Below are 26,065 nucleotides of genomic sequence, written 5' to 3' on the forward strand. Positions count from 1 at the left end.
GATTTTTCTTAAGGGCTGCTACATACACGAAAGATGGAGGAGATAATGCAATCTTGGTATTGCCACAGCAAAGTAACTATATTCTAATAGCAATCCAAGGGATGATAGGGGTCATCTGGTCTAATCTCATTGTTAAATGGGGAGACAGGCTTAGAAAGGGTAAGCTGCTTGTTCAAAGCTACAACAGTAGAAATTTCTTTCGGACATATTCCATTTCTCAACATAGTTTTAATCACAAAGCCAGACTCCCTTACAAGATATGTTATCAAAGATAGAGTAAATAATCTAAGATGGGATTCTAATCATAGTATCTGTCCGTTTGTCTCTTTCTTTTTCATATATTCCCCCAAATACCATTCCTTTAGAGAGGGATGTCTACTCTCTGATCCAAAAGGAATAGGAAATTTTGTTCCTAAAATTCTTCAGTGGAAAGTCTGTATTGATAGCCAGCACGAATATTATCAATTCATCAATGAATAAATAGCTATTTTGATGTACTGAAATACATACGAATATAAAGTAGCACCAACTGTAAGTGAGATGCTCTGGGGAAGGAATACCGATATTTTTGGGTACTCTTTATGTTCCAGAACCCTGCTAAGAGCTTTTCAAATTATGTGATTTATTTTAATTATAATCCTACCTCTAAGGTAGGTACTTTTTTACAGATAAAGACACTGGGACCCAGAGAAGGGAAGAAAATTGCTTAATGTTACTCCATTATTATGTGGCAGATGTTTCAATCTCAGGCCACCTGTCTTGAACTCTTTGTTTACCTATATGTACAACACATATGTAGAAGGATATATGTTCAAAGGAGCATGCATAGTAAGTGATGGGCATTATAGATCATGACTGAAAGGAGAATTCAGAGGAGAAACTATTGGGTATTCCTGGAATGAATCAGTGATGAATTCTGCCAGATTAGAGTGCTTGGCCACCATGTTTCCTTGAGAAAGTGGATGAGCCAAGTCTCAAGGAATGGGTAGGTTTCAATAGGCAAATATGATAGGGAAAAACAATTTTACTTTGGGGAAATAAATTCCGGCAGAGAAAGCATAGTAAAGAGACATGAGTAGATCACCTTGGCTAGAAAGGAAGATAGATTCCCTTTGGGAAGCCATGACGCAAGGCTAGAAAGGAAGCTTAGGTTTGGACTCTAAAGAATTCAGAGTCAGGGTAAAGGGTTTGGATGTAACACTTTGGATGAGAGCGGACTATAGAAAGTTAGTTGGAGCTCACTCAGGGAACCAGAGAAAGGAGAGTATCTCAGATTTTACTATGGCAGCACAGGTACGAGGCGGTGTTGGTAGTGATGCAATGAAAACAGACTTAAAGGAATTTACAGGGTAAAATAGGCACTGTTCCAAGGAGATGTGGGGACTGAATGCAAATCAATCCAGAGATTATTCCCTGGCGGGACCTGGTATAATAAAGGTTGTCAAATTGTTTGCTTCATCTGTTGACTACTCAATTGTTGAATGCCTACTAGGTACTTGATGCTATTCTGTTCCCTGCAGATACAGCAAGTAAGCCAGACAGCCCCATTCTGTGCTGCTAGGGAACTTACATTCTAGCGGATGCTCTGGGGGCTATGGCTTGTGGTGGGGAGGGACTCATGAGTGAGGACTGTTTTTATTAGAAGATAGTGAGTTGGAGGTGAGATTACGGCAGCCCATGTTAAAGTGTAGAGCAACGATAAAGAATAATGTCATCGTAGGGAGACGAGGGTTAGAAGGAAGAAATTAGAAAGCCCAGTGGAAGTAATCAGGTACCAAATCACTTCCAAATCACAAACCACTGCCTTTACATTCCCCATGTACGCACCCCCTCAGTCTGCTTTTATCATTCGATTTATCCCATGCCCTGAACCCACATTTCTTTAGTGTTCTTTTGGTATCGCTAAATTTTTACCTATCAGGGAAACAAGATTTGAATAATTCTATTCGTTTGCTGCACAGGAAGATATCTGACTATGTCTGATTGCTTCAGGAGTGCTATGAAATATTTTTATTCCATGAAATTCTTTAGGGCAGTGCTTCTCAAAATTTAATGTGCACACAAATCACCTGAGGATCATGTTAAAATGCAGCTTCTGATTTTGTGTACCTGGGATGAAGCCTGCAATTCTGCATTTCTAAGCACCCAGGTGCTGCTACTCATGGTCCCTCAGAGCTAACTTTGAAGCCTTGGCATCATGATGTTATTATATCTCACACTGCCGTCTGTCAATGATGATACTGAAATCAACTGTTTTTATCTTGTAGGTATAAACATATTAAAGATGTAAGCATCTTCGGCGGGGAAGAAAAGGCATGTAAAATTTTTGTTAGGTAGCCAAGAGTACGGATCAATGGCCAAAGAAAAGGGCATCTTGTGGGAAAAGACTTCCAGATTGGGTGGTCCAAAGAAGTTTCATAGAAAAGGAGGATTTTGAGTTGGTAAGGATTACAGTAGGCAAAGAAGAAGAGAAAACAAAAATCAGGGTTAGAAAATAACGTCAGTGCCAGATTATTTAGATTATTGTGGATTTGTAACACACTCTGACATCTTAATGCAAAGCCCCTCTCATTACTGTAATCTCTCAGATTTTTATTTGTGTTTGTTGTTTTGATTTCATGTGAGCCTCCGATCGTTACGTTTCAAGAAAAAATATATTGAGATTGACTGGATTTCATTAAGTCTAAGGATTTTGGGGGGAGTCGATGACATTTCTTTAATGTTGTCTTCTTGTCGCTGTTTGTCCACTTATTACAGTCATTATGCTCCTGAAAAATTTTTAAAGTCTTCTGGGAATATTTTTTTCCTTGGGGCAGTTCTTCACTAAAGAGCATTCTTCCCCAAGTAAGAGTTACTAAAATATCATTAACAAGAGTAAGCAAAAAAATACATATAATACCTAAGAAAAAAAATCTATCTCTTCATCAACTTGTACCCCAAAGCATCATAACTACTATAGTTGATTTCCCCATTGTATGTTCTAATTAATGACTGCTGATACATAGAAAGAGTTCCTGAAGTTTGAATATATCACATGCACATTCTTTTCACATATAATAAGCTCACTGAAACTTGTTATTATCAAATGATTCTTTTGAGTTTTTCACGTAAATAATATCATCTCAGGATCATGATACTAATTTTCCCATTTTTACTCCATTTATTGTCCTACCTTACTTACTGCATTGGCCAGAACTTCAAAAAAGGCTTAATCATAATGTTTAATGGGAATACCTTTGTTTTGTCTTCTGTGATCTTATACCCAGATCAATATTATTGAATCATTATTTTATTTATCTTCTCTATCAAAACGAATTTGATATTTGTGTTTATTTTTGATTAAAAATAATAATCCCAGATTACCATTAGTCCCTAATCACTCAACCTTTCAAGTCTCAAGTTCTTCTAGCTTTGCTCCCTCTCTTGAATTGTTCAAGACAAACATATGGGTGGCACTTTATTTTGAGTCCTTAGATTTCTGAAAACGGTTTAGGTTAAAATTATTGGTTACAATTTCTTCCTATAAAAATCTTTAGACAGTTGCCCCATTGATTCTCCCCTTTACAGAAGTCTGAGGTTAAGGCTGAGTTTGTTCTTGTGTAGGATAATAGTTTTCCTCCCTGACTGAATGTCAGAGAGATTCAGCGCTAGTTCTCTCTGGTCTCAAACCAAAACATGTCCAGAAAGGGACACATTAGCTCAGCTGTGGTTGGATCCTCAGGACTTGGGCATTTCTGTGGAGCTGGGGGTGGTGATACATTGCCTTATCCAGACAGCTCCTGCTTTCGCAATGCATGCTTGAATGGAGGCATGTTTATAGAAACAGATGGGGAGCTAAAAGTCTGCCTGGTGGTGGGCAAGATAAAGGGAAAAGACACAATCTGAACTGTGCCTTGAGATAGGATGAGTTTGCCAGGCCATGCAATGGTAGATGGGAACAATTCAGTCAAAGAACCAGCACCCATTCACAGCACAGAGATAGAAAAGGAAGCAATTTCACATAGGAAAACCACAGAGTGTGTGGAGGGAATAGCTGGAGCTGAGGCTGGCAGGTAGGATGGGGCCAGTTGGAGAAACAGCCAAAGAAAAATGGATTTATTCTGAAGGCAATCACCATTCAAGCCAATGAGGAATCATCCCAGGTAAGAAAAAGTGAAAAAGCATCAACTGACTTGTTTTCGGACTTACCACGCTGGTGGCCAGCGTGGAATTTGAGGGTGGGCCACTTGGGAGCCCAGAAGAGAGATGAAGATCTGGCGTTGGACAATGGAAATGGATCAGGGACAGATGGAAAACATGTTTTAGGGTTTGAACCAACAAGAGATGCAAGGGAGGTAGAGGCAGAGAGAGACAGGGGAGCCAAGATGACTGCTGTTTTCCTAGAGTGTAGAGAAGCCATCCAGGATGGAGCTGTCAACAGGGGTCTAGAGGTTGGGAGAGAGCTCTGGGCTGGTGAAATAGAACGGGGTGTGCATCAGTGGGAGACAGTGTGGTTACTCAGAGAGGAACAACGAAAGGTGAAGCAGGAGCTGAAAGTTGAGGCTAAACACCACGAAGAGATTGGACCGGTCAAGCACTGAACATGCTGTAAGATTTCCAAGTGGAGAAGTGAGTAGCCACTGCTTGAGGAGTCCCTGCTGATTTTGAGAGAAGCCAAGTAACTGATTTTGAGAGAAATTAGGAAGGAGGCCTTGTGATCTCCTAGAAACTGGAAGTAAAGGGAAAAGAGAAGTACGCAGGTAATTGATGTTGAGGCTAAGAGTTTTGCTTACTTGATGGGACTGAGGAATCAAGTCCCCAAATGGATGTTGAGGCTAAGAGTTTTGCTTACCTGGTGGGACTGAGGATTCAAGTCCCCAAATTCAGTTTGGCTTATCCTGGGTCTCCGAGTTATTTTTGGTTTCAGTTCCTTGACTGAACCACAGGACCTGCCCACATTTCCGCTCATTTATCTTTTCTTCCTTTATCTTCCAAATATTTGTTTTTTCTCCAGAAGACTGTTCAATTGTACTTTAACACCTTCCATCATAATGATCCTGTTGGATAGAGAAAACCATCATTTCAGTGAAATCAGCAACCTAGAATTAGAAGGCATCTTGGATCATTTTGTCTAACGTACTCTCCCGAAATTATAATCCCCCTTTAGCATCCTTATTTCTAGTGATAGTAAATTGCTACTTCAGAAGGAAGCCAATTACTTTGGTTGGACATACCATACTTAACAGCATGTCTATGTTAGTTCAGCTGGGATGCGTTCAGCTGCGAGTATCAGGTGACTCCAAAATTGTTCACACAAAGATGAAAATATAGTATTTCATCTGATAAGAAGGCCTGAAGTAGGTAAGTTTCATAGTTTGTGAAGTTAGTGTTTCAGCACAATGTCAAAGACCCAGGGTTTCTCAATCTTTTCACTACACTATCCTCAGTGTATCAGCTTTAGTGCCCCTCATTGTCACAAGATGGCTGCCATTATTCCAGGCATCACACACGATCATCAGACACCCAGCAGAAGAAAGAGGCCATATCCTGTTTGATTCTTTTTTGTTAGTGAGGAGACCTTGTCCAAAAGCCCTCAGAAGACTCCCACCTTACTACTGCATAGTGGCAATGAGTGTGGATAATAAGCTGCACACCCTGGGTCTGTAATCTAGCTCTACTCCACACACTTCCTAGGACAAGTATTTTTAGTGTCTCTAGCTCTGAATTTCCTCAGCTGCAAAACTTAGATAGTCATACAACCTACCTCATAAGGTTGGTATAAGAATTAGTATTAATATACATAAAGTACTGGGAAAAGTGCCTGGCATATAGTAAGTGTTCAGTAAATGTCCATTATCATGCATTCAACCAACCTAATTGGGCTACATGTCCGTCCCTTAATCAGCTACTGGCAAAAGGAAGGAGGTTACCATGATTGGCTTTGAAACTTAGTATTTATCCTCAAAATGGGGGCTAACAATGTGGATCTCTATATGGATATATGAATAAAACCTGGACTCTGTTAACAGGGAAGGGAGAATGGGTAGATGGCTCTTGGGGAGGCCACCAGTACTGTTGACCATACAATGCACAACTTGCCAATGACTTTCATCCTATTCATTATCAATTTGCCAACCGTGGTGATGTTGGGAGAAGAAAGTGGAGGCAAAGAATATTTTGCTTAACATATACAGTTGACACTCAGACAAAGGTAGAGGTCAGGGGCACTGACACGGTCAGTCAAAAATCCATGTGGAGGGGCACCTGGATGACTCAGTCGGTTAAACGACTGACTCTTGATTTTGGCTCAGGTCATGATTTCACAGGTGGTGAGATCGAGCCCCACATCGGGCTCTGTGGTGACAGCATGGACCCTGCGTGGGATTTCTCTCTCTCCATCTCTCTCTACCTATCTATTCACCTTCCTCTTTCTCTCTTTCTCAAAATAAATAAACATTTAAAAAATAATCCATGTGTAACTTTTTGACCTCTCCCCCCCAAAAAGTTAATTACTAATAGCCTGCTATTTTCTGGAAGCCTTAATGATAACATACGCCACCAATGAATACATATTTTTTGTGTTATATGTATTATATACTGTATTCTTACAATAAAGCAAGGTAGATAAAAGAGAATGTTATTAAGAAAATCATAAGGAAGAGAAAATACGTTTATGGTACTGTATTTATCAAAAGAATATCTGTGTATCAGTGGTGCCCCCAGAGTTCAAACTCAAGTTGTTGGTACTGGCGATATATTGCCAATATACATATTCTAAGTAAATTCATGCTTGAATTCCTACAAAGTGAAACCTGAAAATATTTTTTAAATACCTAACAATTAGTTGCAGTATAATCTGAAACATCAGAGTAAAAGAACTTCTTTTTCTACATTGATTTGCAAAGGTTTTTCTGCCTACTTTTCTCCCTTGATTTGCACAACAATCAGGTGATGTATGAAGGAATATTATTATTACCATTTGCAGATGATACGGATGCTCTTAGATCTCGAGAAGTAACTTCAGATACAGAGTTCAGAAGTAGCAGATTTCAAACTCCAATTCAGTTCACCCATTTCTTGGTTAGAAGTTTTTCTTCTCAATCACAGTGGCTTGCCTGTAAAATAAAGACATTCTGAAATGTTTTCTTCAGCCATCATTAGCAGAGGCTCGCTCCAATCTTACAGTCAAGAATCAAATACAATGTGCCAAGAATATGGCAGAATATGTGAGCCCATATCCAGCCATGACATTCTTAGCATCATTCATTTCCAGAGAAGTGAATGCACACATTTATGTGTTACTATTCTATGGAAGGGTTATCTGGAGTCTTTTATTATTATAAACGTTCTTTCTTCAAATGCCCAGGGTTAATTGCTAATTGCTAATTTTCTTTTTTTCCAAACCAAAATTGGCAATGGGCCATTTGGAAATGTGACTGCAGAGAATATGAAGTATGAGAAACCTCATCCCAAAAAGAAATGTTCACTTAGAAAAAAGTTTCATTCCAGAAAGGCAGAATTTGGATAAATCTCCGTTAAAAACCGTGTAAAATTGCCAGTTGCTTACATCGATTACTGTTGTAATCAATGGAATGGGACAGTTAGTGATCTTTAAAAAACTTTAATTGCCATATTTTAATAGAAAGTTTTTGACATATTTTATAAGAGCGCTATAATCATTGTTATTTACATCATGCTATACTCAACATTTCTTTTTTTTTTTTAATTTTTTAACGTTTATTTATTATCGAGAGACAGAGACACAGAGCGCGAGCAGGGGAGGGGTAGAGACAGGGGGAGACATAGAATCTGAGGTAGGCTCCAGGTGCTGAGCTGTCAGCACAGAGCCCGATGCGGGGCTCAAACCCACAAATTGCGAGATCGTGACCTGAGCCGAAGTCGGTCGCTTAACCGACTGAGCCACCCAGGCGCCCCTCAACATTTCTGTCAGAGACTCCAGCCGGGGACCCTGCCCTCTGCACCCCACTTCCATGGCGTGGCAGTCGAGAGACCTCCGTGTGATTTCTTGATGTGTCTTGAACTTTTATGCTTTTCTTTGCACCTGCATGCCAAGATCCTGGAAGGAGACTGAGGATCTGCTCTGAATGAAACAAATAGGAGGCCCCAATCTCTTCACTGGCTTTTCAAACAGACAAGCCAACCAACCACTCGCTCTAAACATTTTAGGAGTTAAACAGCCCTGGGAGGGAAATGGAGGTTCATGGGGTAGGGCTCCATTGAGAATCATTTAGGCTCCCCCCCCCCCCATTTCAATTCCTATTTGGAATCAATGGAATATTACTCCTCCTCTCTCAGCTACACCAGACCTCCTCCCTGCAAGGTCCCATGTTCTCCATTGTCAGGATATTTTCTCTTGCTCTTCTCTTTCCAGGAGGGAAATCTGGCATCTACTGGTTGTATCAAACAGTATTTTCCCACTTCTTTGCATTTCTAATTCACCTTATCTAGTGTCTGAACCATAGTAAGTATAAACGAAAGATATTGTTAAAAGGTTACTTGTCCTGACTTTTCTCCCATTCTTTTCCCAGGTGAAATCATAATTTGGACCAGAGGTTGGCAAACTAAGGCGAGATGGCCAAATCCGGCCACACCTGTTTGTTACTATTTTTTGTCTAAGGTTGGTTTCACACATGCACTCCACAACAGCAGAGGTGCGCAGTTGCGACAGAAGACCATGTGGTCCACTGGGCTGGAAAGATTAACAGACCATCCTCTCACTGAGAAACTTTGCCCTGATTTAGGCAACATTCTTGAAAATACTTCACCTGTACCCAGGGCTTTACTGTTCATAACATTTTCACTTATGTTATTTATCTCGGTCTTCTTGTACCTCGGAAATGCCTATTCTGTCATTTTACAGATGGGAAAATTAGAGAAAGACAAATACCATATGATTTCACTAACATGTTTTTGTTTGTAAAAAACAAAACAAATGAGCAAACAAGCAAAACCAGAAACAGAATCATAAATACGGAGAACAAACTGGTGGTTGCCAGAGGAGAGGGGGTTGGGATGATGGGCAAAAATCGGTGAGGCGTATTAAGGTATACAAACTTCCAGTTGCAAAATAAATAAGTCACGGGGATGACAAACACAGCATAGAGAACAGTAATTAATATTGTAATAATATACGGTGAGTCCACTTATTGTGGTGAGCACAGTATAATGTACAGAATGGTCAACACTATGCTGTACGCTTGAATTTAACAGGTCAACTATGCATTGCATAGTTGCAGGTCAACTGCAACTAATTGCAGGTCAACTATGCATCAATTAAAAAGTAAAATAAAACAAAATTAATAAAAATAAAACCCAAAGTGTTCAGGGACAGAGTTAAAGATGGGATGCAGTCAAGTTGGAAATAATGCAAGTATACCGATAGGGAGTTTCTCTCCTAATCTCTTAATTTAGACACTTAAAGTCCAATGGGAATTTCCTGTTAAAAAAAAAAAGAAAACAAGAAAATAAAATTAGAAGGTGACTAACCCAAGATCACGGAGGAGGCACCTGGCAACTTTGGGATTAGCACAAAGTGATCGGTTGGCGCACTAGAGATGACGACATTTGGAAAGGAGAGGGGAACTAATCGGCCATCCAGAGACCTACTTATCCTCCCTCTTCTGTGGTTGAAGAGGGGCCATTTTTGTTTGGTCCTATTCCATCTACTGTGAATGCTTCAGGTGAATTTGCCTGCTCAGTTCCCCTCCCCAAACCTCTCAGGGGGTGGGAGATGTTAAAATGGATGAGACAACCACAGATTAGTTCTTCTTAACTCTGAACTCACTGGAGTAGCATTAGAAGGCACAGAAATGCCCCCGAGTCCAAGAGCTGCCCAGGATGCACAGGCACCTCAGAGCCCAGCTGCTGCTTTGGATACATTTTGGCACTGGTTGGGCCTGTTGGCTTGGCCTTCTTACTCTGAATTCAGTGCTCTTTTCCACTATATTAAGCAGACTGTTGAATAACGATAGCACAAATGAATGATCATGATTTCATTAGGAAAACACAAAAGAAGAGATGAAATTTTGTGCTGGATTCCAAATGTGGCCATCATCAGTTTCTCGCCTCTTTGTAGGTACAGATTGCTCCTCTCTTCCTGTGGGTGGGAGAGTCTAATTCCTTTCCCCTTGAATCTGGGTGATCTTGGGGTCAAGTCTGAGGTGGGACTTCTGACATTAGGTTATAAGAAGTTGGCAACCTCTACCCTGGGTCTCTCGGAAGGCTCATTCTGAGAAACTTCCTCACAGAGCCTAGCTGCCATGATGTGAGAAATGGAAGCCACATAGAGATGCCACAGACAGGCGTTCTAGTCAAAGTCTCCAGCTCATCTTAGCCAACAACAGCCATGTGTGAGTGCCATCTTGGATGACCAGCCCAGTGGAGCCCAAGCGAGAAATCCTAAGCGAAAAGCACCCAGACAACTCATACGCTTGTGAAAGTTAATACACTGTTTTGTTTTGTGTTTCAAGCCACCACATTTTGGCATAGTTTTATGCAGCTACAGGTAACCAAATAAAAGCTTAAAAACCAAAAGGCAATTCAGTTATAAACAAGAAAGATGAACATATTTTGTGAAGCCAACCGAATCAACAAGTCCATTGTTCAATACAAATCATAAAAAAAATAATTCCCTAAAGTCAGTGAGACAAAACAAAGTTTCAGATTTGGGGGTAACTAGTGGGGGCGAGATGTGTGCAGGTGGGAAGAGGTTCTTACAGCACAATCGTGCTTCAAAGTTGCCAGTTGTTAGCAAGACAAAGTTTCCCCTGTAGATGCTTCTTCAGGCATAAGGATCTTACTCCCAGGGAAAATTAAAGAGGTGCAGAATAGAAACTTCATGGTATCTTCCAGGATAGACCCAGGGATGAAGATTTCTAAGTCTTTGCCCTAGAGAAGAGAAGCCCTGGCTGGAGGAAGGACAAAGGAGTAGAAAAGAGAAAAGGAAATGTTGGAGACACTCCAGGAACACCCGGGTTTCCTTCTGAGGCCGACTTTGTATCCCTGGAAGGTAATCCCATGGGAAGAGGGAAGCAATGTTTTGCTCTTTCTGTTGTTCCTCATGGGTGCTCTCAGTTGGCTAATAAAATAAAACTGTCTACATACCTCACAGTGGTCTGCTTGCATGCTTTAACATCCCATTGGTGTCTGGATTTTGATGAGTTTGTTTTCCTCAAAGAAAGAAGGGCGGTCATCTTGGGGAGTCAGGGGCACCTGAAAAGGTCTCCCTTCAACTTTAGAGCAAGGAAGTCCCAACACTGGGTTTCTTTTCGAAAGGGGCATGTGTATGTGTGTGTGTGTGTGTGTGTGTGTGTGTGTGTATTCAACCACAAGGTCAATCCTCTGGAACAGTAAATTTTAGACCTTCCTTCTCCAACATCTCCTATCCCCCCACCAAGCTTGCTACTTCTATTTTCTCTTTCTTCCTCCCTCTAGTGCTGGGTCTGCCATTCATCCCTACAAATATTCTCTGCACTCATCTCTCCCTGACTCTGCACAGAAAAGCTGACTTACAACGACTTCATCAATAGACTTTCTTGCCCTTCCTTTTCTGGTTGAGTTCAGCCAATGCGGAGCCCCAGAGAATGAGTGAAGGCAGTGACAGAAGGGACATCGTCATGTTTATTCCCTTGGCTTTCTCTCTGCAGTCACTTTGAGCCAGTGGTATCCCTTGCCCGAAGGTCTGAGCTCCTCTCATGACACCCCTCTCTGCAGGACTCTCTCATTTTGGTTTCAGTAACTGCTCCCTCCCCTCCTATCTTGGGCCTAGAAATGGTAACAGCTGTGCTTTTATTAGGCCAGGGTGCTGTACTAACCATTATGGCTTCCCTACAACTCTGTAAATAGTCTCTTTATTAAATTTATTAAAATCTCATGGAATGATCCTAATTTGAGCATGCCATCTACTTCCCGCCAGAACCTGATGGATACACTAGTCTACACTATGGGTCATTACATCTTACTATAAATTTAGTTCAAGGTTTTCTTCCTTTCTCAGCCATTTGTGATAGTAAGTCCAACTGCGGCACTAAAAGATTTTTGGTTCCTGGGAATTTCCTGGATAAACAATCAGGTGGAGTTTGCACTGGCAGGGGAGGAAAGGGCAAGAAGTCTAAAATCTGCTCCTCACGAATCACACCCGAAGGAGTCTTCCATTTATTCTGACACTAATTTTATAGAATACCCTGCCCCTTCACCTCCATTACAGCCTTACTTAAGCTAACTATTGGCTAGGTGAGGGTGGAGAGCTAGTCTTTTTCCAGGTGGGGCTGGGCTGGGAGATGAATGCCTGGAGATGCAGGGATCAGGGGGGCTGTGGTACGGTGGGTGGGGAAACACCAGCACAAACCTCTTCTACACTGTGATTGGGGAAACACCAGCACAAACCTCTTCTACACTGTGATTGTGCTAAGGTGAACCATGACTAAGCGCATAGCTGCTGCTGCTTCCTTCTTCTCCCCCTTCCTTCTCCCCCTCTTCCTCCTCCTCCTCCTTCTTCTTCCCCTTCTCCTTCCTCTTCTCCTCCTCCTCCTTCTTCTTTTCCTTCTTCTCCTTCTCCTTCTTCTCCTTCTTCAAGTAGGTTTCTCACCCAGCACAGAGCCCAGTGCAGGGCTTGAACCCATGACCCTGAGATCAAGACCTGAGCTGATATTGAGAGTTGGACGTTTAACTGACTGAGCCACCCAGGTGCCCCAGCACATAGCTTCTCGATGTGGAAAATACAGGTTTTCAGTGTAATTTCTGCCTCCTCTGCTATGATTTTGTCAGTTTTAAAACCACCACGTTCTCATAAGATTTAGGTGATATTAGGGATGCTGCTAAAAGTCTCCTGAATAGTTTCTGAGTTTCTACACCGAAGACCTCCTCAGCAGTAAATATGAAAGAGACATATTTGATCACAAAGCTCCCTGTCCTTGCAAAGCGCCTAGCGGCCCTCCATTGCTTAGGATGTAACAGCCAAATGTTAAGCCTGACATTCTAAGTCCTATAGCCTCACCTCTATTCCTAGTCCCTCTCCTACCTCTCTCTCTTTATTTCTCCAGGCAGATTAATCTTCAGCCAAAGCGATCAACCTCTTCATTTCTAAGCCTGCTATACAAGTTCCTCCTTGTAGGTGGCCCCCTCGGGGCCCACTGGCTTCTCTGCCAGCTGGAAGTCCTTTCCTTAACAGACGTGGCCTCCCACTGGGGAGTGAGTGATGGAAGGAAAGGGTGCTTGATTTCACGTTTTGTGGATCTCTCCAGCACAGTACAGTACCTTCACATTCTAAGTATCATCAAAAGAATTTGTGGGGCAAATGAAAGTAGCCGATCCAAATGGTAATTTCTCAGGAACTGTTTCTAATTGTCTTTGCCCGAAAACAACAGGCAAGTCTGAGGTTCAGAAATAAGAGGTAGACAGCAAGGGTTCTGTATTGCGGGATAATCCTTAACTCTTCCTTTTCAAAGCAGCATCTATTCGTCTATGAATAGACACGATCCATGTGGATCTAACCACATTCATGCACAACCAGAATGACGAGGATTAAGCCTAGATTAAAAGAAATCTTCAGTATCATCATTTGTCAGCAGTAAGTACTCCATAAATACAGACTCTACCGAGGACTGATAATGTGTAAGTTTTTCGAGGTGCTCTGGGGGAGGGGACAATTCCTTCACGGTTCCTCCATATTTATCTAAAGTAAGTAAGACAATGGAATCCAGAAGAAAGCCAGGAATTGGACAGACAGAGTTGAACGTGTTCACAACTTTTTTCTTTCTGATCGGAAAAATGTCCTGTTCTGGTGTTTGATGCTGCATAGAGTTTCCTTCAGCAAGGAGTTAAGGTTAGATGTGGCCCAGGGCCTACTGAACTCCTGTGGGAAGGCCAAAGGAAGACAATGGACAAAGCAGTATGGAAAACGTTACTTCCAAATTGTAGTTATTCCCCAAAGATGGGCCCCAGCTCTAACATTTACCCTGTACCTTGTAATAGCATTTGGGGAATCATTAAAAGCTTTTGGTGTCACTATTTTAATTAAGAGTGAAAGTTCCTCAAGGGCCAGGCTCAGTCAGTAGTGGTCATTGGGGAGAAATGGAATGTCAAATAAACGCAGGCTCTTGGATTCTACCCCAGAGTCCTAGAACCCTTATGTAAAGCGTGTTTGGAAAGCACACTTCCTCTAGCGAGGAAAGGGAAGCTGGGACTGGGCGTTCTCTCTAAATCTCTCTCCAGATCTATACTCTCTCTATAACATGTATGTCCACTGAAATACGGAATCCATAGCCGGCGAATGAAAGCGTTTACGTTTTTTTGATGAAGGTCTCAAAAGTGTTGTAAAATTGTATGTGTGGAAAGCCAGATTTAAATCTTGAAATATGACTGAGGACTCCATGTGCCACACGTGGAAACTTCCTTTTCAAGCGTCACCCTCGGATACCTAGCTTGCATGATATACGTGACTTGACAGTCAGGGAGGTAATACAATGTGCATATTTTTATACCTTCTTTCGAGATTGCACAACACATCATTTTCCTGACAAACGGTATTCTGAAAGTGTACCTTCTTCAGGTTACTCTCCCTCTCTACACCTTTTATGATAAACAAAGAACTTTTGTTCCCCCCTCCAAATTCCTAATTTATCATGACACAATTGCTGAATGAGCAGATTCGGTAACCTAACTACATTCTTTCGGCTTTGGAGGGGATCCAGGGGTATTTACTTTAAGTACAGTGCAATCTCACTATAATAAAATACTGTTTGCGAAACATTTCCCAATAACCACGTGCATTAGGATGTTATGCCGTTAGCGATTACTACTCTACCCAGGGTACACTATATCAGAGAAAACACTAAACTTTAACCATTTCCTCCTTTGGGAATCTGAGAGATCACTTTGCACAGATTAATGTGTCAGGTATTCTATGCTCTGTACAAATGGCACTTGAATGCAGATTTCGGTATGCTCGCCCTTTGTAGAGAGCTGTGTCCATGAAGACAGGGATCCACAGACACAAACATGTGATGATTCTACATATATTTCGAGAAGACATCAGCATACAAACGAGAAAAAGAAAAAGTAATTTACGTACAACTTTGCATGGCCCAGCAAGTACCACATTCAGGAAATACCTCCCGAGCTGCAGACACGAGTGTGTTAATGTCTTTGATTACTTTCATATGGTACACTTGGAATTGTTAAAACACAGCTGCCACACATCAGAAGGTACTAGAAACAATCTGTTGGACAATACAGCAAAATGGCAGTAAATGAATTTCAGAAATACCCCATGCTAGTTACTAGGGGATGATTTACATGAAAAAAGAACAACAACAAAAATTTAAAAAATGCCAAACACATCAGGAAATATCCCCAAAAGTCACTGGTCTTTTTTGGTCTTAAACATCCCTTCAAAAAAAAAAAAAACAACAAAAAACAAAACAAAACAAAAAAAAAACCCACATCATTTCAATACTCTGTTGGTATTCCTAACTGGCGGAAAACATATATAAACATAAATGTATACAATGCATATTATATATATAACATATGTCATGTATAGAAATGTAAAGAATGTATCTTACATATAATACATAACATGTATATAATATAGACAAATATTTAAAAATATATATAATATATAATACATATATAATATATATGCATTCCACAATATTGATTAATAAAGTTTTTTTCAAGATAATTTTGTTTGTTAAGAGCAAAACTTGACAATTTTAGGGGCACCTGGGTAGCTCAGTCAGTTAAGCGTCCAACTCTTAATTTCAGCTCAGGTCACGATCTCATGGTTCATGAGATCAAGTCCTTGTTGGGCTCTATGCTGACAGCCCAGAGCCTGCTTGGGATTCTCTCTCTCCCTCTCTGTCTCTCTCCCACTTTCTTTTTCTCTCTCTCAAGATAAACTTAAAAAGGGGGCACCTGGGTGGCTTAGTCAGTTGGGTGTCTGACTTTGGCTCCGTTCATGATCTCACGGCTGGTGGGTTCGAGCCCCGTGTTGGGTTCTGTGCTGACAGCTGAGAGCCTGGAACCTGCTTCGGATTCTGTGTCTCCCTCTCTCTCTGCCTCTCCCCTACTCACTCTTTCCTTGTCTCTCTCTCTCAAAAATAAACAAACATTAAAAAAATAATAAATACACTTAAAAAAAAACTTGCCAGTTTTAGAGGACTAATTATTATCCAAAGGTAGAAAAATCACCTTCCTAGAGCAAATCTCAAGGGGTGTATTGGTTTATCCCTAGCTTCAGAGTGCTGTGACATCTCATCTAGCAATAGGCAGTTACCGGTTCTATTCTTAAAACTTTCCAATGAAGATGATTCAGCAGTGTGTCTTAGAAGCTCATTTGGTGTCACATCAGTCACCTAAAAGGACTTGGAAAACATTAGACATAATCCCAGTGGGTATGCAAAGTTACTAGAACACAGGGAGGGACCTGGATTCTCTTCCAAACACAGTCTCTGGCTACAAATATTTTTAAAGCAGGATCAGAATTTTGAGGATCAGAATTGCCACAAAGCAGGCGGAGGATGTTGGTGTCGCCATTGGGGTAAAAGGTTGTCCTACGCGTTGCTGATAGATCGCAAATTCTCATTAGCGACGTGTTGTTTTAACGGCACCGGGTTAGAGAAGGCACGGTCAGAAGAGTGGAGACACCTGATGTTCTGGCAAAATGAATGTTAACGTACTGATGTGTGCAAAGGGTTAGCGTACAAAGATGTCAGAGACGTGGATTTGAAAGTGATGTGTCAGCACACATAAACAAATCACAGTTCCCGGCTAAATTTGAGGCGGAAATTCTTGTTCTCATTTACCTGGAAAATGGATCAGATAAAGGGGTCTAGAGACATCACTCTTTTTTTTTTTTTTTATGTGGACCTATGGTGAGTATTTCCCCCAATTGCAGGGAAATTGAAAATGAATGTTTAAAATTAATTGATTCCACTAATTCTTAAAGAGCACACTGTACGTGCCAGGCGGTAACGTGCCAGGGAATACAGCTGGGAATAAGACAGACAAATGCCCTGGATTTTTTGGTACTTAACATTTTGTTGGAGATAGACAGGCGATAGATAAGTAACTTAAAAAAAAAATCAAACAAGATAATTTCAGCTAATGATAAGTGTCATTAAAACCATAAAACCACATAATGTGCGGGAGTAGCTGTGGGTGGAAAGATGGGCTAAAAAATTGTACAGTCAGACAAAAGCCTCTCTGAGGAAATGGCATTTAGGCTGAGATCTGAATGACAAGAAGGAGCCCACTGTGCAAAGCTTGGAGGGAGAATATTCCAGAGAGAGGGAAGAGCAAGCGTACAGGCCCACGGGTGAGAGCAAGCTTGGCGTGTTCCGGGGACAGATAAGGCTGGTGAGGGGCAAGGCCCGAGCGTCACAGGCGAGGAGCAGTGCGCTTTTGTGGGAGCCGTCTGGATGTTTTTACATTTCACAGTTTGGGTTCGGAAAGGCAATGAAGCACTTTTAGGATACTGAAAATCATTTTGGATTACGGATGTAATCTTGGCTCTTACCTGTTCCCCCAACTGTCAGGATACCTGTGCGTCCTCCCTGTGCAGTCGGGCTTTGCTAGCTCTCGCGGTGGTCGGTGAATGCTGGACCCCAGGCCTCTACAGAAGTCCCCACGTTTCCCCCCAGTCACCTTTAGGTCCCCAGGGGCAGGTCGCATATGATCATACAGGGATCCATCCCTCCCCATGTGGCTCTGTCTCCATCCTTCTCCTTCAGTCATATTGCTTCTAGGGGCACTGTCATCCGCTGACCCCACGATGTCTCCAGGCCTGGGGTCCCCTCTGCTGGGTATGGCTTCTTTCACTGCCTCGGGACAGCACCAGCACCTTCAGAAGGCACCGAAACCCCGCACCTCCCCCAGCCCCTGAAGGTCCCAAACCACAAGGGATTTCTACAGAGTAGGGCAAAGCATGCCCCCTCTTGTGACATCATCCTAGGGGCTGAAACGTGTGGCTACTTGTGACCACTGTCCTACAGCTCAGTGTCAGTCCTAGCAGGTTCTATTTGATGGTGCCTCCCACCTCTCTCCCCCAGCACTCCCTACCCCTTCCCCACCGTTGGACTCATGCACAGGTTCATGGGGTTCTAACCAGGAGACAAAATGCAACAGGAATCACCGCTCTGTGCGCAGAAGATCCCTCTCCGTTAACAAGCTGCACGCTTGGTGTCGAGCTCTCTGTTCCCCTAAATATATCTTGATCTTCGGGGTCACGCAAATACAAGTTCCATAAGCCTCTTCTTTCTCATTTCCCCATCTGCCCAGGCGTGGCTGAGGCCCCGATAGTGGACGTAATGTTCTCTCGATTTGCTACCTCCCTACGTGTCTGTGCCCTCTCTGTCAAAGTCTCCTTGTCCTTCGGGACTCACCTCCGGGGTCACTGATGCAGTGGAGCCCAGCAATGCACGAGGCAGCCCTCGCCGGGGCCCCTGGGCACTTGGGGCAGCCAGGACGCTGGAGGACTTCTTAGCCTCTCTTGTGAGAAGATGACCTCTGTCAGTTCCAGGACCCATTCCGGGCCTGCGATGATTTTTTTCCAGGTATGGATTTGGCACTTTCTGGGTTTTAAAATGTTATTTTTCTGGCCTTTTGTGTCCTTTACGACGGGCAGCTGTTTGGGGCTGTGGAGCGGTGCTATGCACATACTGTCTGGCCAGATGGGGCAACCAATTCCCCAGGCTACTCCACTAGCCGCACATTCTGCGTGTTTCAGGTCAAGCAAAGCCTCTGGCTCATACCTCCAAGAGCACATCCTCTAGCTTATTCCTGGTTCTTAACGTGGGGTGCGTTCAGTGAACCCCCCCCTCCTGGCACGTTACGTTGGATGCGCTGCCCCAGATGGTAGTGTACTTGTGAGTGGCCACTGAGGGATCGGGGGGTTTGTTCCCTGTTTGCCAGGCTGTGCCCCCGTGAGGGCTCGTCAGCCTGAGAAAGGTCTCCCAGCCACTTGGCCACCCAGAGAGGTTGCTTTTTTCTAATTTGCACAAAGACACTGTTTGTGCTGCCCTGACAGGTGTTGGGAGGAGTGGTTCAGTTCTCCATCCTAATTACATCCTCTGGGAGCCAGCCTAGATTTTTCATTTGTCTCTGCCCTTCCAACAGTCTTTGCGCTTCACAGAGAGAACACAGACCAGCCCTGTGTCTCTTCATAGAGCTTATCGCGCAAGGCGTCCAGGTGGCTCGTGCTTCAAGCGCTCAAGGTGCTTTCCAAATGCTCCGATGAAACGAACCTCTTGCTGGTGCCTCAATGCAGACAGTGGGCGTTCTCAGGGCACCGCAAGTTGCATGGTGAGTATTTTCACGTGCCTCAGGAAACTTCCCTGAAGTTAGCAAAATGGCTTTCCTCTTGCTTGGGGAGGTAACCCAATGAGGAGCACCACCTGGGACCACCGGTATCCATCTATCTCCATGGCATCAGTTGACTGGCATTGGCAGTTGGGGTGAGAATGTGCCCTGGGTTCTTTGTGAGTCATATCTGCACCAGGAATCTTCCAACAGGCAAAGATGCAACTCTTTTTCATGAGTTCTCGTCACCACCCACTAATGCAAAACTGTAGGCCTCTGCGAGTTCTTCCCCTTCCCCCAGATTTCTCAGCGATCCTTCCCTAGCACACCCAGTGAATCCAAAGAGAAAGTCAAGTTAGTTACCATGCATCATCTTTGTTTCTGTTCTTTTGATATCACTCCCTGTGTCCTGCGCTTGGTGTGTGGACCACTTGCGATGTCTACCTCTACCCCTTTCACTAGTGATCGATGCATCTACCCATCCCAATCACCTTTCCAAAGGGACAGTAGCCTCTGCTGGGCCCAGCTGCTTCTTTGGCAGGCCCCTGCCCCCACTGCTCCTGCACCACCAATGGCCAAGGACCCATGAAATATCACAGCTGTTCAGAATCCTGTTGCAAAAGGAGGGGTCCATGTTTCTTCTCTTTAGCCTTCTGTTGCACTAGAGGGTTCCCAGAGCAATAACGGATGTGCTCTAAAATCTCAGAATGGATCTCCTGAGCGGCTCTATCATTTTTACTTATATTATCCCAGCTCACCTCACGACTCAGACATAGGCTGGGGGACAAGGCCAGGAGCTCATCCAAGTGACAGGCGCTCTGATGTATTCATAATCACCTCTCCCTGGCTCTCTTCCTGACTGAGTTTGTGCTTGGTTCTCTTTTCCATTCGGATGGGACCTTCCTGGGAAGCTCCTTAGCACATCACACAAATCGACTAATGGCAGACCCCCCCCCCGCCCTTCCGGTTTGCCAGACCTACAAAGCTCCCTACTCCCTCCCCCTGTACGTATGTTTTCCAAGTACGATTAGGTTATATATTTTTTCTATTTGTCGTCACTCTGTCCATATGTTTTACAAGAACAGTTGAAACATTCAACCACTCCGACAATCTCGTGAGGGACAAAACACATTAATAAGAGATTCAGTCAGTAATCTTCTTCCACATTCCATTAATGCAGTAATGTTTCAAAAGGTTATAATTAGGATTAATTTGTTTGGTGGCTAATGAGGTCATCATGAGTCAAAACTGTGGAGTAGAAAGTAAACTTTTTCATTGGTATTCACGAACATGGGTAGTGGTGGGGACAGTAAAACACCTGAATTTAAATGTACGTTGTAATTGTTTCAAGAAGCTTAAATTCCATCATTGGGTGATTGTACCCCTATTCCTGGTTGGGTATTTTGTACAGGTGCCTGTGTATGGGTTCATGTGAATAAGCTTCCTTTAACCACCTCCCCTTCCCTAAAATAATGCATTCTGAGATTTTTCTATGGTAGGACTTTTCAAGGGAAGAGGTGATATACAAGGATGCTGGTGTTATTGGTGAATTAATTTAATGGATTGGTAAGTAACTCAGGGTTAGAGCAATGTTCCCTTTTTAAAGTATTTTTTTTCATACTTTTTAGGTTTATTTGTTTCAGAGACAGTTGGGGGAAGGGGCAGAGAGAGAGGGAGAGAGAGAATCCCAAGCAGGACTCTGCACTAGTACAGAGCCTGACCTGGGGCTCGATCTCACAATCCATGAGATCGTGACCTGAGCCGAAGTCAAGAGTCGGACACTTAAGCAACGGAGCCACCCAGGCGCCCCTAAAATATTTTTTTATAACTCCCAAAAATTGCAAATTTGAAAGTCTTACTTTCAATTCATAAAACAGATGTCCGGTGAGGTGTTGGTAAGTGTTTAACAACTGGCTCTCCAGGAAGGGGGCATCAGTGGGGAAGGGCTGATTTGCAGCATGAATCTATTCCGCAACGTAAATACTTTCACTGTCTGGGATTTCGGGATGTCAGCGTGGTGTCACTGAACGTGCAGGAGCACACAGTTCTAGAGGATTTAAACCACACGGACACAATGCACGTCAGTAACCTCAGAAGCAGAGATAAGGGTCAAATGTCATAAACTATAAAAAAAAAGTGATCTTGAATATTTATTACCTTTGGGTTTTTTTTTTTTAAGTTTATGTATTTATTTTGAGAGAGAGAGAGAGAGCAAGCAGGGGAGGGGCAGAGAGAGAGGGAGAGAGAGGAACCCAAGCAGGCTCCCTGATGTCCGCACAGAGCCCAACACGGGTCTCAAACCCATGAACCATGAGATCATGACCTGAGCCGAAATCGAGAGCCAGACGCTTAACCGACTGATCCACTTAGGTGCCCCACCTTTGTTTTAAATATAAGTTATCTAGTTACGAGTTGACCTAAATAATGGCCGAGTATAACAAGCCAAATTAACAAAATGCATGAAAGTTTAACAAGCAACTCTTGAGAACCCGTCGGAGCTGACTCCGGTCTATGAACACATCCACCCTGTCACTCAGGACTTATAAGATCCCACTTTGGAAACCGGAAGCCACAAAGTCCCCTGAACACTTTGGTCGCGAACACTGACAAACACAATACTCCATCACTTGTGGATGATGTTGGAGTGGCCTTTTGTCACAATAAAACCGCCATTCGCCGGACTCCTTAAGAAAACCTCTCAGTTGACGAGATTTTAATTTTAATGTTTTAGAAAGAGAAACAGTTTATAAGTCTGATTTAGTGTTTGCTCAAAAAGGTTTCTAAATCAATATACTAATTCATTTTTTTAAAAAAAATGGATGTTCTGGAAAAGGCTTAGTGGTTGATATCATAAACCTATGTACTATAAAAAGACAAACAAAAGTACAAGGTAAAAAAGCACACGTCAGTAAGGAGAGTTGCCTGGACAGCATGTTCTGCGTCTGTAGGTCTACCCTGGCCTGTCCTGGCTGGGCATGGTCCCCCGCTCCAGGGGTCCCACCTCCAGCTTGCCAGCAGACTCTGCGGGCCTGGCCGGTGAGGCTGTGCCCAAAAAGCTGTGCAAAGTGCTCAGCTGAGGCGATCATATCCCTTCCCTCTGGAAACTGAACCGGAAAAGAAAGAATTTGTCCAGCGACAGGAGTTGGATCTGAAACAAGGTCATGAGTTATACCTGGGTCAGATAGTAAGTTATAAGGAGAAATTATGAGCAAGCAGAGACGAAGTGATGTGCCAGGCAGAGAAGGAGATGTTCTACAAGAGGGAAGAATGAGTAGCTCGTCTCCAGTGGATGTAAGTCCCTGTCAGCTGGCCCGTTCCAGACCGTGTGTAATCTTTTCAATAAGCCAAAGTAAAAAGTAAGGGAGAGAGAAAGAGAATGGGTTACATGGCACCCAGTGCATCATAGCTAGAATCCTAACTGTACGTAAAGAGGAAATGAATGTAGTCCTAGGGATGTTTTGGTTTTTGTGGTTTTCTTTTTGTTTTGTTTGTTTTTGTTTTTGTTTTTTGCTGGTATTTGCTGTGTGGATGTATGGCTCCTTAAAATGCCAAGCAGAAGAACGGACACATTTTTCCCCCCGTGGGAACTCTATAAATGGGACAGAACATGCTTCCCTTGGTCATATCTGAGATTCCTCCCCAACTGCGATAGCCTCGTACTATTAAATAATTCAGAGAAGACATTTTAGTGGGAGCTCAGTATTCATGGTTTAAGTATGTAGCTTTTTGAGAGTTTAACCTGAAATAAAAGTTAGATAATCTTTGAGTATCCTTCAAATATCAAAGGTATCAAAGGCAGTTGGGTGACAAAATTAAAGTCAAGTTTCCCATTTCTCACATCTTCTATAGCCCCAGCGAACATTCCACGCAATGATGGTTGGTGTTTTTGGTGATAATACCTAGGCAAGGAAGTATCTTCAAAGAAAACTTTGAAAAAGTAACATTTCCATAAATCTCTGTAAGGTGCAAGGTACTTTGTTTACAGTCTCCAGCTGGAATGTCTTAATGCCAGGAGACAGGCAGGCATTAGAATTCCTATTTTCCAAAACGTTTTCTACCATGGTTATTACATAGCCCCTTCGCATCATCTCTGGTGGATCTCCTCCATCCCCAGGGCTTCAGTTACTTGAAGGATGCAAACATCCCCACGTGCATTCCAGAGCCCTTGCCTGATCTGACTTCACGTCTCTCCACGGACCGTGCTTACCTGCATATCTTACTGACGTCTCCACCTCAACATGCCTGAGCCAGGACCAATAGATTCCTGCTGCCCTCAGCCTAACCAACTGCTCGTGTATCTGAGATTTGTGCCAAGACCCTTCTATACGCACAAGCCAGAAGTCTTGGGTATTACCTTCCATTCTTCCCTCTCCCGTACTGGTATAACTGGATGTGATATATCCATGCCAGCCGTCTTCAGACTAACGTACTCTCAAAACAGCAACGAGAATGAGCTTTCTAAACTGCAGATGTGATCAAGTCATCCCTCCAGTGTAAAAACCTCTTACTTGTTTTCTGTGCTGTCAGGATAAGATGGCAGCTCCTTGGAGTGACTCAAGACGTCCTTGCCCATTTAGCGCTTACCCCCCTCTTCCTTCCAGTCTGACTTCCTGGTCATCTTCACACCTGATTCCTTCTGTGTATCCTGCTCCTTTCTGCTTCTGGGTCTCCACTCCTGCTGCTTCTTTGCCAACATCTCTCAGATTACCTTTCCAATCCCAGCTTAGATGTTGCCTTGTCTAGGAAGCCTTCTATGATTCTAGAGACTAAGTTAGGCATTCCTTCGCATTCCTTCTATGAGCATATATATTTGTACTTATGACAGGCTGCTGAAATTGAAGCTTGCTCCTCCTTCACTAGGCTTACCACCTTAAGGGAAGGTACCTGTTTATTTTCAATTGCAAAACTGTGCTTAGTACAGTATCTGACATAGGGTTGATATTCATATTGTTTATGCTATGCACACTGTATCCAAAATACCTGTCAATTGAATACTAATGGCACCAGTGGAAATTTGGTGGGCAATGCAACCTTATTTGAGGTCCCTGATGCATTATACTAATATGAAGGTAGCTGAGAATTGTTGTGTATCTTCTTGCAATCTTTTGTCCCAGGGGCATTTTAATGGAAATTTGAGTCATGCTTTTCAAATTCGCTTCCATTTACTTTACAAAATGACTTCAGTGCCTGTCCCAATCTCTCTCTCTATATACCATTTTTAGGGGCTCTAACATTCCTCTAGATCACTTCATTTCCACTTGGCCTCAAACACACCAGCTGGCCGTACCAGAGACCACACTGCTACACGCACAACTGGCGCATGTTTGAAGCCGAGACTCTGACCTTCGCCTTGGAAACTCCCCTTCCCATCCTCTCCATTGCTCACCAACAGTCAGCAGGTCAGATCATTATGGCTTCCTGAAGTGTTCCAGTTGTGGGGGGGTCCAGATCACCTGTTGTGTCACTTTGCCTCTGGGTACGGACCTCGAGGCTGGCCGTTCCTATGATGTGCCTACTGTCCTATCCAGATCCCTCAATCTCTTTACATTTAACCCCTTCGTCAGTGAGGAGTGGCTGAAAGCTGATGAAGAAAATAATGAAAAATGTGCTGATTGGGCCAGTTAGGGTTTTGTGCAACCTCACCAGCTGAACCCTAGTGAACCCAGCCACCACAAAGAATAATTTCTTTTATTCACCTTGTTGTTGATGCCCTATCAAGCCAGCCACAGCAGTTCCAAACCTCCTCTCCTTAAGCCCCCAATGGAGAACTCTCTTTACTTCATTAGAGAACTTTCCCCACAGAGTCACTGGAATCTCTGGGGTGGGCTTTCACTCACCACCCTTCCTGTTCTAAAAGCCTACCCCTGGAAGAAGCAGAGACTTTCAGGAGACAGATCCCAGCGAACAGATGGAAGCTGACCCTGACGACGGGTGAGTCCTTTCCTGAAGACGAGGGCAAAGGGTGGAGATCCAGAGGGACAACAGAGAAAACGTCGAGGGTAAGAAAAAGCAGGATTCAGAGTAGCATCAAGTGCCCTGTCTCCAAAGAGATTGATTTAAAGAGAGATACATGGAGTAGGCATGAAAAGATCTGCCCCTTCATTTTTTCCTGCCTCAATTTCCTCCTCACCCAAAAGAGCTAATCTCTTAAGACGTCTCTAATACCAATATCGTAAGAGATTCAAGCAGAGTTTCTGAACATCAGAAAGGCTCTCAGTTAGTAGTGTGCTGGGTGGGTGGGACGAAAGAAATTGGGAATGTGTGTGAGGGCATTCTGTGACTGATATGATGACAGGGGAGCCTCCTTGATATTTGGTGAATGGGGAGTGATGATGTGCACTGACGAGAAAGCGGTGCCCTCCCCTTGCAAGTGGGGATTGTCCCTCCTTCACACCCTATCGCTGCAACACCCTGTGGAGGTCCCAGAGACAGTACCGTGTATTCATTTTTTTGAGATCCCCTGACAGCGACCCTTCGGGACCAGTCGGGTTTGTAGTAGGTGTTCAATAAAGGCATGTGAGAGAAAAAAAATCTGTGTCCCTACAGAATTGTATGTAATGCTGATTTTTGTAACCCTACCAGTGATTTCCCATCGACATACATTTTAATTTCAGAGGTGCTTTATCTCCACTTCTGATTGACTCTTAATTGGTAGTGCCTTCTAACACTGAGAAAGCTCAGTTATTAAAATGGAACCCTGCAGGGAATCCATTTGTAAAGCGATAAATCCTTTTATAGTGTGAATAATCACCCATTAATTGATCTG

The 26,065-nt window shown here is 43.1% G+C and overlaps 1 long non-coding RNA gene across 3 annotated transcripts in view; it reads right to left on the minus strand.

The window, feature by feature from the left end:
* The window catches only part of LOC102901030, a 64,036-nt gene that overhangs the window by 33,869 nt on the left and 4,102 nt on the right, over window positions 1–26,065 (minus strand). For all 3 annotated transcript variants that reach the window (XR_006588700.1, XR_006588701.1, XR_006588699.1), the window contains exons 2-3: window positions 6,956–7,094; window positions 4,832–5,036 (exon numbers count right to left, since the gene is read on the minus strand). This is a non-coding gene — a long non-coding RNA (uncharacterized LOC102901030). The remainder of the gene's footprint in view (window positions 1–4,831; window positions 5,037–6,955; window positions 7,095–26,065) is intronic.

The sequence above is a fragment of the Felis catus genome, chromosome D4 (genome assembly GCF_018350175.1).
Source record: "Felis catus isolate Fca126 chromosome D4, F.catus_Fca126_mat1.0, whole genome shotgun sequence".
In the NCBI taxonomy this organism is placed as follows: domain Eukaryota; kingdom Metazoa; phylum Chordata; class Mammalia; order Carnivora; family Felidae; genus Felis; species Felis catus.